Source organism: Pipistrellus kuhlii, unplaced genomic scaffold, assembly GCF_014108245.1.
Source record: "Pipistrellus kuhlii isolate mPipKuh1 unplaced genomic scaffold, mPipKuh1.p scaffold_m20_p_63, whole genome shotgun sequence".
Lineage (NCBI taxonomy): Eukaryota > Metazoa > Chordata > Mammalia > Chiroptera > Vespertilionidae > Pipistrellus > Pipistrellus kuhlii.
In genome coordinates, this window is record NW_023425566.1 from 1,635,629 (window position 1) to 1,647,063 (window position 11,435).

Sequence of the window (11,435 nt, forward strand, 5' to 3'; positions counted from 1 at the left end):
TAATCTCAAACTGGGTGAGGGGCTGCATGTGGTTATTAGGGGGAGTACATCACCCACACAAATGGTTATCTTAGCAAGTCACTCTGAGTCAGTAACTGAAGTTCAAATCCTTATCTCTGGGGTACATACAACACAGGGCAGTGGGAATGTGTCCTTAATATCATACTTTAAGTTTCAAGAAAGTTAACTTAAACATTTTTAAACCTTTTTAACATTTTAGGTACTTTTAAAGCATTTTTAAACATTTCTACATATTACTACAACAAATGGTTTTGCTGCTGGGCAGGAGTTTTGCTTTGACTCACAATTGTCTGGAAAGCGGTCGCACTGCCCTCTGGTGGCTGCTATAGAGATTGCAGTCTCACTTTCCAGCTTCCCAATCTGTCAACTGAGGCTCCAGGGTCCCTGTGATGAAGGGTATTGGTACACTGCCTACATGTCTTAAATTTATTTTGCTTAATTTTTCAAAATTAATGGAAGCTTCATGTTTCAGCTTCGTATTTGTGATGACTTAAGTCAGTGTTTCCCAAACTTTTGACATATATGTACCCCTTCTATAATTTTCAAAATGCTGAGTACACCTCCTACTCATGAGAAAGAAGAATTAGGCAAAGCTAAGCACGGTGCAGTGCATATCCCCACCAAACTCTGGTGCAAGGCGTACCCCCACCAAACTCTTCTCATACCCCTGGGGGTATGCGTACCACACTTTGGGAAACACTGATTAACTGATCGCATTTTTAATTTTCTTATAAGAGACTAGAGGCGCATTGCATGATATTTGTGCAATAGACCCCTGACTTCACTCCCAGCTGCCCAGAGCCAGTATGTCCTCGCTTCTGTCTGGAGCACCACTCCAGTAGCTCCCTCAGCCGCCCCCCTTCTCCTCATAGCACCTGCATATGCAAATTAACCTCCATCTTTGTTGGGTTAATTTGCATAATCACTCTGATTGGCTGTGGGTGTAGTGAAGTGATGGGTAATTTGCATATTTCTCTTTTATTAGGTAAGAAAAGAGCCCAGGTGTGTCCTTTGACTTCACACCATTACACCACCTAGACAAGGACCCCTGAGGGGCTGAGGCCACAGCCTAAGAGGCGTGGGCTCTGAGCCAGCCTTCAGTCCTCCTGCCAAGACTGGGAGCCCCGGGGTGTGCTACAGGCTCACCCCACCTTCCTATCCTACACCAGGACCCTCAGAAACCCTCCAGACCCAGGAGGGCATCTGAGCCAATAGGTTGTAGGGACTTGATGCCATATGGGTTCCCATTTATCAGGTGGCTCTTGTGTGCTGGGGACTTGTCACTCTCTCCCATTGGAAGTCAGCACTTCCAATCATTCCACAGAGTACATGGTGCCAGTCCTATCCCATGGACTCCCCCAGGACACAGCCCCATTTCGGCGGACTTCCCGTGGCCACATGCTCATCTCCTGGGCCCAGCTCCTTCCCCTCCTGCTCCAAACCAGGTCCAGGCCCCACTATCTAATTAACAATCCACTGTGAGCCCAGGAAGCATCTTTGAAATGAATGTGGTGTGAATCCTCCCATGACAGTGGATGTGATGGAAGCACAGCCCCCATAGGAGGCTTCATGCCCTGTGGGAGGGACCACACAGTCCCTGTCACTGCATCCCACAATGCCCAAGGTGAAGGTTATGCCTCTCATCCATAAAGGCCATTTTGGCCCCAAAAAGGTTAATTAATTTTCACAAGGTCACACTGCCAGGTTGAGATGAATCATTCTGGCCACATCTGGGTGAAAGACACTGGTGTCACCCAGGCATCACTCTTGAACTGGGGCTGAGGGTCTAACTATCTTTGTGCCAGGACGAGGTCTGTGTGCTGCATCCAGACCCGGAGGGACAGACTTACAGGGACAGACCAGGGCAGGGGGCAGGGGGGTTGCAGAGAAGTAGGGGGGAAACAGGTGGCCACAGTGGAATAATGGAAAGTGGAATCATGATGCTGGTCAGGGAAAGGGAGAGGAGGTGGACCCTGATAGATGACCACCATACACGTGTGTCCAAGAATGAGCACTTCCTGGGTGTGGTTGGCTGAATAAGGGCCCCCCAAGATTTCACACCCTAATCCTTGGAGCCTGTGAATCGGTCACCTTATGGGGCAAATGGGACTTTGCAAGTGTGATGAGGTGACTGGCCTGGAGATGGAGAGCCCTCCCGGCCCATCCAGGTGGGCCCAGTGGCACCTCCAGAGCTCCTGTGAGAGGCCATGGGAGCCTCTGATCCAGAGAGAGACTGAAGGCCACCTGCCCACTGGCTTCGAAGGGCAGCAGCTGTGGCAGGAAGGCGGCTTCTGGACTCTGGACAAGATGAGCAGGGATTCTCCCAGCTTCCAGGAGCCTCCCTGACACCCTGACTGAGGACCGCTGGCCCCCAGAGTGGGCAGAGAGCAATCCTGCTCTTTGGTTGTTGGTTTTTTTGTTAATCCTCACTTGAGGGTGTTAACATAAAAAACATTCAAACTTGTAAAGAATTTTTGTAAGTTTATTTGAGCCAAACTGGTGACAATTGCCAGGAAGCAGAATCTCAACAGATGGGAATGATGCTCCAGAGAATGGCAGTTTTTCACCTTGTTTTATACATTACAATCAAAGGAGGAGATGTAAGTGGTAACATGAATTCTGTTGGTTATAGATTAGGGAGGCAGAGAAAGCAAAGTAGGAGGGACCTCTGGGATTGGATAAAAAGTAAAATGATAGACACATAGTTTTTCAGTTAGGTGGGGACAGGATAGCTAACAGTCCACAGGTAACTCAATAACAGTGACAATGAAGGAATTTGTGGTCTCAGTCCTAGAGCCCTATTGCATTTAGTTGTGCCCCCAGGGGTGCAGAAAAAAAAAATAAGTTACAAGTAACTCAGACATTTCACAGGTATGTTATCTTAGAGGCAAAAAGACAATAGGCTCAGCTAATGTAAAGATTGACCTTTGTGAGGGAAGATCCTGGCCTAGGACATGACTACCCACTATAAACTGCTTTTAGTTAAAGTTTTAATTTCAGAACATCCTTTATGTCTGAGTTTGCAAGACTGCCATGCAGGCTTTCCCTGAGTTGGTCAGGTTAGTGTGGAAGAGTGGGGCCCAATGCTGACCGGACAAGCTCAGGGGAGGCCTGCATGGCAGTCTTGCAAACTCAGAGACCTAAAGGAACCACAAAGGATGGCCTGAACTTAAACTTTAACTAAAAGCAGCATTATCTCAAATTGTTGAGGTTCTGCTGCTTCCTGGCATATGTGGATAGTTTGTCTCAAATAAACTCACAAAATTCTTTACAGGTTTCAGTGGCTTTTTACATTAACATTACTTGGTGTAGTCATAGCAGGATTCCAAAGAAGTTCACCCAGGATCATCCCTTGGACTTGGATGGAGCTAGGATCCAATAAAGGACCCATGGGAGAAGAACCGGTGGCCTCAATGGGTCCTTTATTGGATCTCTAGGATCCAGGACCTTCCCTTGCTTTTGGTAGAGGGTCTGACTTTATTTGTGTTTTAAAATCCTCCAGGAGGAACCAGGGTTGAGGGTTGACAGAACCCAGGCTAAGGTGGGAGTGGAGAAAAAAAAATGGGTGGCTGGTTTTGATTTTGGCTTTTCAGTTGGAATTGCAGAGAGTCTGAGCAAAACACCTTCACAGTATAAATGAGCTCAACTCATTCAGCTCTGCAAATAGGGGGCACATACTCCTTCCAGTCTGATTCTAGGGTGCTCTTAAGTGACGAAGAATCTTTGTGGAGGTGTCAGAAGTCCAGGAGCCCCATAGGGGAGTCCCAACGCAACTACAATTAACTAAACGGTTCATCTAGGGGGCCACCATAGGGCTTGGTCTGCCTGGGCCCTGAACCTTTCCTGTGGTTTTAGACAGCCAGGAGAGAAACTGTTGTATTGTACCCCGAATCTCACCAAGGATGCCTCAAGAAGTCAAATTATGGAGTCATTTATTAAAGGCTGGCAGCATATGAGAGACAAAAGTGCTCCAAATCTCGCAGCCCCGAAAAGCTGGCCACATCTGGTTTACATAGGCAGAATATCACAAAGGTATCCATTACCTTTTTGGGTTTGGAATGAGGAACCTGGTTTGCACAAAGCAGTTACAAAAGCAAATCTGAGCAAGTTAGTTATCTATAAAGATTAAGTATAGTTTTGGGTCTCCAGATCACTGAATCAACAGAAACACATTATCTGGGGCCACTGAGGCAATTTAGGATAGTTGTGCTGTCCAGATTCCGGGACCACTGAGTCAACTAGAATGCATTATCTGTAGCTACTGAGACAGTTTAGGGTAATTGAGCTGTCCTGGGTCCCAGAAGAATGTGCTTTGATAACCAGTGAGATCACAATCAATGGGATATTCAAACCACCACCAATGGAGTATTCAATTGATTGGAATAGCATACATAAAGTTCAGAAAATAAAAATAACTTTCTATTGTCTTAACAAGCAAAAAAGTACAGAAGCCAAACAGCAGGGTTAAAATATTAAATAGTATTTTTTACCCACTTCAGTCCCCACTGGTTTTATGTGCATGAATCAAATCATGAACTCATCTTCATTAGTTAGGGGATTGTACTGCTCCTAACTTCAAGTAGTTTGAATGCATTACTTTTTCTAAACTGCCTGCTTGACACAATTAGTTTTATATTTACTCACCCCACTTCATTTAAGGGCATTCTCTGTTCTGTTCCTGCTCTCCTGTCCCCCAGCACATCTAGCCCTACTTGGCCCTGGACTTTCTCACTGGCTAGCAAAAATGTTCTTAAGTTACCAAGGCCCCTAGTACCAGGGTCCCCTGTCAGTACTGTCTTCACTGAAGCCCAGTTCCCCTCCTGCAAGTGCCGAGCCTCCTCCTGGCCTGTGTGGACCTCAGGCTAGGATCTCATGGGTTGCCAGGATCCAGGCCATTTTCTGGTACAGGAGATGGGAGTGGTGTAGCCAAGTCTGGGTGCCGTCTACTTTAACAGCCGTGGGCATGCTCAGAATAACAGTGTAGCATCCCTTTCAGGTTGGGGTTAGTCCTTGGGCAGTGAACTTCTCTACTCACACCGAGTCCCTGGGCTGGAAGGGATGTACAGGGTCCATGGTGGGCACTGGCAGTGCATCTCAAACAACCGTATGAGTGGCTCCCTGGGTATACTGCAGAGCCTATAAGAACATGAGCAAGGAAAGGTTATGATTCCAGCTTTCAGTTTCTCCTTGACCCTGGGAAGGATGGGGGAATGTTGACTATACATGATCTCAAAAGGGGATAACTCCTCCAGGTAGGTGTATACCTGGCCCATAAGAGGACGAATGGGCCGAGACCGGTTTGGCTCAATGGATAGAGCATCGGCTTGGGGACTGAAGGGTCCCGGGTTCGATTCCGGTCAAAGGCATGTACCTTGGTTGCGGGCATATCCCCAGTAGGGGGTGTGCAAGAGGCAGCTGATCGATAACTCTCTCTCATTGATGTTTCTAACTCTCTATCTCTCTCCCTTCCTCTCTGTACAAAATCAATAAAATATATTAAAAAAAAAAAAAAAAAAAAAGAGGACTAATGGCAGGAGGGTTGGTCCAGTTTTCACCGGTTTCTAGGACAAATTTAGTTAAAGTCATTTTTTAGAATCCTGCTCATGCCTGTCCTGAACTTTCCGGCTGGTATGCACAATGCAGTTTCTGATTTATGCCTAAGGCTTGAGCTATACTTTGAGATACCTTGGCTACAGAGGCGGGGCCGTTATCTGATCCTATGACTACTGGCTGCCTGAATCTAGGTATGATCTCCGGGAGTAATTTCTTGACTACTATAGAGGAAGTTCCTGTCTTAGTGGGGTATGCTTCAACCCTTCCCAAGACAGTGCCTATAAGAACTAGCAGGTACTTGTACCCTGACCTGGTGGCTAAATCTCTGTGAAATCTGCCTCCCAATGCTCTCCTAAGGAATTCCCCCCCCCCCCCCCAGCCCGAATTCCCAGGAGGGCCCTCTTACCTTCTTAGCATTTACCTGTGCACAGATAGTAAGTACATCTAGTGAGTATGCTTTTAATTATCTTATCTAAGCTTGGTATATAGTACCTGCCTCGCAGAAGTTCAGAAGTCTTGGTGACACCTAGGTGGGTAGCCTGGCAACTAACGTCTGACCTAGAGCCTCTGGTACCAACAGTCTGTCATCTGGTAGGATCCACCAAACACTTGGTCCTATAACAGCTTGCTTCTGTTCTGCCAATTCCTCCTCTTGTTTGGTGTAGGAGGGCGTCTGTGGTAGGTCGGGGTCCAGCAGGGTTACTAAGACATGTAAAGGCCCCACTGGTTGTAGGGTAGCTTCCTTGGCAGCTTGGTCTGAGGCTCTATTTCCTCTGGCTTCAATTGTCTCCCCTTTCTGATGTCCTTTGCAGTGCACTATTGCAACTGCCCTTGGGAGCCAGATGGCCTCTAATAAGGCTAAAATCTCTTCCTTATTTTTATTGTCATTTCTGGCTGCAGTTGGTAACCCTCTTTCCTGAGAGGATGACACTGTGTTCCCATTGGAGGGCCTGGATCAAAACTCAAAGTTTTGCTCTTTGTTCTGATGTCCTCCTGTTTAGGGACTGTACCCAAATGGTGTGGTCCAGAGTGACTACCACTGCCCTTATATATCAGATTCCATCCTGAACATAACTGCTCCCATCCGTGAACAGTATCTCATTTGGCGATGATAGTGGGACATCTGTCAGGTCTGGGTGAGCTATTTATACTGCATCTGTTACCTCTATGCAGTCATGGATGGCTTCCTCTGGGTCATCATCTGGAAGCAGGCTGGCAGGGTTGATGACCAGGTCTTATGGAACCAGATGTGGGACTGGTCCAGGAGAAGGGCTTGGTACAGTGTGACTCTGGTGTTTGACAGCCATCTCTACGGAGCACCTCAAAGGAGGGCCTCAATGGCAAGGGGTGTTGTCAGGGCTAGTTCCTGGCACAGAGTAAGCTTATCTGCCTCCTTTACCAGCAATGCTGTGACGGCCACTGCCCAGAGGCACACAGGACACCCTGCTGCCACGGGTTCTAGCCTCTTAGACTTAGACAGATAGGCTACAGGTCTCTTCCAGGGACCTAGAGTCTGAGTGAGAACCCCTTTGGCAATGCCCCTTAGGTCACTCACGTAGAGGTGGAAGGGCTTTGTGACATCTGGCAAGGCTAGGGCAGGTGCTGAGACAAGAACCTTCTTTAGCTCCTCAAAGGCCCGTTGTTCCACTTTGGTCCAGTTCAGTGGCTGAGCTGGAGTGGCCGTGGCTTGCAATTGGATTACTACAGGAGCTTGATGACTTGCCAACACCAGGGGGTTGTTTTCTGCTCAGATCATAGAATAGAGATGCTGTAATTCCTCCAAGTAGGTGGAGGGTTTATGCTCTTCCTCTGGCACTGCTTTTTCTGTGTCCTGCATGAAATATTTCTCTGAGAGAAGACAGGTTAAAAGAACACAGGCAGGGTAGGATGTAACCGGACCTGGGTTCATGGATCAAAGGATATGGTGGCTTGTAGTTTCTGTAGGAGGTCACGTCCAGGCAGGGGCATGGGCATTCTGGCATGACCAGAAATGAATGTTACTGTGTTCTTTCCGAGATACACAGTCCTTTTTGATGTCCAAGGAATAATTACAAAAGAGTGTGTGATATAATCTTTGGGTTGTGTATATTTGACAGTCTTTCCAAGTTAAATTTTAAGACAATTACCAATAGATAGCTTTGGACACTTCAAGGGCCCTGGAACTACTTAAGGATTTATGCTGTCTTTTTAAAAGAAATATTTTTGAATGGAATTAGGCTGATTTAATATACTTGTCATTACATGGGAAGCTTTGTCAAATAAACATTAATAATAACTACGTTCTACCGTGTTTCCCCGAAAATAAAACATCCTCCGAAAATAAGACCTACTTACAGGTTTCCTTCTGAGTGAAATATAAGGCATCCCCCCGAAAATAAGCCCCCCTAGGATCTGTCTCAGAATGAAAATTAATTTACTGTAAACTGGTCACTAGGACCTCCCCGACTGGCTTCTAGCAACCAGTGACATTACCTGCGGAGTCCTGACATCACTGCTGTGTGGAAGCAGAGCAGAGGTAGGAGTGAGTGGTGAGCACCGGGAGGAGAGAGGAGGAGACTTTTGCAGATGCATGTAGAAGAACAGGAGGATTAGAGCGATGGACATGGCAAAGGTGAGGAGTGCTGGTCTGTCTTGGGGGACACTACCTGATGCTCGCAGTCGCCCTCATGATGACTGAAGGTTCTCAAGTCAGTGGCAGACCCTGCTCCAGCCCAGATCCAGGCCCCAGCAAGCCCAGTGACAGTCCCCAGGCAGTCCCCAGGGTGTAAATGTCTGATAAAGGGGTAGGGGTGATATCTGGTGAAGGTGTTCAGTGGCACAAGGGTGGGGGAGGGGGATCACTTAAAATGACACAGGAGAATCAGAGGGGGCAATCAAAATGACACAGGAGGATCAAAAGGGGTTACTAAAATGGTAATCCCCCCTCTGATTCTCCTGTGCCATTTTGATTCCCCCCTTTGATCCCCCCTGTGTCATTTTAAGTGATCCCTCTCCCCCCACCTTGATACCCCAATTCCTTTTTTTTACCCCTAGAAATGAGCGCAAAAAGAAAAAGCTACTCTGTGGAGTACAAGAAAGGAATCGTGGAAGACTCTTGGGGCCAAAATCTTACTGCTTTCTGCAAAGAGAAGATGTTGAGTATCCGATTGGTCCAAAAATGGCAAGCAGAGTATGGTAACCTCATTGAACAAGTGGACAAGGGAAATGCTAAAAAGTGCAAGTGTGGGTCAGGTCGGCAACCATTATTTTCTGAGCTGGAAGACCTGATCTGTGAATGGGTTGTTGACAGGAGAGCAGAGGCTTTGGTTGTGAATAGGGCTCAGAATCAAGAATTTGCCCTTGCAATGGCACCACAGTTTGACATATCCCCCGAAGACTTCAAAGCATCACAATACTGGCTGGATAATTTCCTTCAGTGAAGTGAACTGTCTTTAAGAAGATCTACAACATTGTTTAGGTTGGAAGATACTCAAGTTATTAAGCGAGCACTTGCATTCAAGTCCTTTATTGGTGATTCTGAATTCTCTAAATACAATCTTTCCAACATGATCGCTATGGATGAAACTGCAGTGTTTATGGGCCAATCATCTCAAACAACAATTGAACAGCGGGGTGTCTTCTTAGTGTACATTCCCTCCACTGCTTACGAAAGTGCACGTGTTTCCTGTATTTTGGCAATTCGTCTGGATGGCACTAAAATCCCACCTTTAATCATTTTGTGTTTTGGGCATTTTTATTGTTGAAACTGAAAAAGCCTGGGCCACATAAGCAGTTATAAGGAAGTGGGTCAATTTAATGCTGCCGCTTGTTATGCAAGGGAGCCAAAGAGGTCTGCTAGTCTGGGATGCAGCCAGCACTCACTGTAGTAAAGACATGAAGACATTTCTTCACGAAAGAAAAATAGATCAGATAATGATTCCCGCAGAAATGAAGGCCTATCTCCAGACTCTTGATATTGCAATAAACAAGCCATTCAAAGACAACTTGCACATGGAAATTAATGACTACATTCAAAATAGAATGGAGAGAAATCAGCGTGGAAACTTTGTGAAACCTAAACTGCAAGAAGTTGTGACTTGGGTGAAGAATTCCTGGGAGAAAATCACTGACAGTTGCATTGCAAATGCACTGCGAGCAGGCTACCTTGACAAGAAGTACTCATTTAAAGACAGTGCTATTGCTAAACATGAGAGATTTGGTCCACTGATTCTGAAAGAAATGGAGTCACAAGAATTCACCTGGAAATTCAGGAATTGGATTGTTATGATGATGTTCCAGAAGATGATGACATGACTGTCATTGAATAAATAAGTAAATTCTTGATACTGTAGGATTCACAGTTTGTCTGGTTTGTGTTGACAACTACCATACTACCGTATACAGGTAATAAATTTCCTTTATTTTCATTTAACAATAAATGTGTATCGTATTCTTCTTCATGGAAAAATAAGACATCCCCTGAAAATAATACCTAGCACATCTTTGGGAGCAAAACTTAATATAAGACACTGTCTTATTTTTGGGGAAACAGGGTATTTATGTACATATATTTTGTTAAAATGGAAGTTATAGAAATTTCAGTCTGCTTCAGAAAGGAACTTGCAAAGTTGAACTTGGTTCTGAATCTTTGCAGGTTCCTGAGTTCAAACAGGAAGCTTTCAGGGGGGGCAGGTGTCCAGTCAGGGACTCAAGGCAATCCAAGAGCGATGATCCCCTGTGGGGGCGTCTGCCAATGATACTCTGGGTATTTGTGTTTCACAGATTGGGAGTTTATGAATTATTTTCAATGCTCAATACACTGTTTGCAATAAGTCATGTGCCTCATTTTAAAGTCTTACATATTATTCTTTATATGTTGAAATTATATTGTAATTGAATCTAAGTTATACAATTTTATATTATTCTCTATGTCATTTTACAGGAATTGTTATTTACCAATAAATTGTCTTAGAATGTTATACTTTATAGAAAAGCAAGTTTTAAAAAAATCAAATCTATAACCATGCCACTTTAAAATTTTGTCATTCACGGACAGCTGTTGCTTTACTGTGATGCATTTGTAGGTATATTCCATGAAAAGGACTCTGACTTACTCTAAATTGCAGGCATCTATGCAGGTCATATCTTTGAACTGGGTGAGGATTTATAGAACTTCAAGGAATAACTGAATTTAAAAATAACTACTGGAAAATAATAAAAATAACTATGGAACTAAATGAATTGAGGAGAATTATTCGTATGACTCTGTTTAAAATATCATTGACTTTTAAATATTTTGTTTTCAAAATATAAAGAAAAGTAAAAGGCAGATATTCTGCATTGTAAGAACTAACAAATTAGTAACCTTCATTTCACAGTACTCCTGGGAGACAAAGATTCAAAGATCACGACAACTAGAGATATTTTTGCCCACTGGGAAAGACATTAATGAAATATTCTTTCCAACAGTGTTAAAGGGACCTTACTTATCAGGCACCTAACCACCAATGGACATCTGCTCCTGTCTCTGACACTCGCCTTCATCTCAAGGATGAGAAGCCTCTGGCTACAGAGGAGGTAGACAGCCATCCCAAAATGTCAACAAGGCCTGTGTGCTCACAGATTTATTCTGATTAAACCTTGTTCTTGTATCACCTAATTGTTATTGATAGAATGTATATAAAATGATTTTCATACTGTCATTATCCTCCTTATGGATTCCTAGTGGAAACAATATCTGTCTGTCTAGACCCCTTTCCCTATGAGACATGAAAATTTTTCCACCTACTAGACAGTGATATTCTGACTATCAGCTATGATAATTAAGTTAATGGGTTTGTTTGTTTTTTGCAATGCTGGTGGTCTTCTACTAACAATATAAA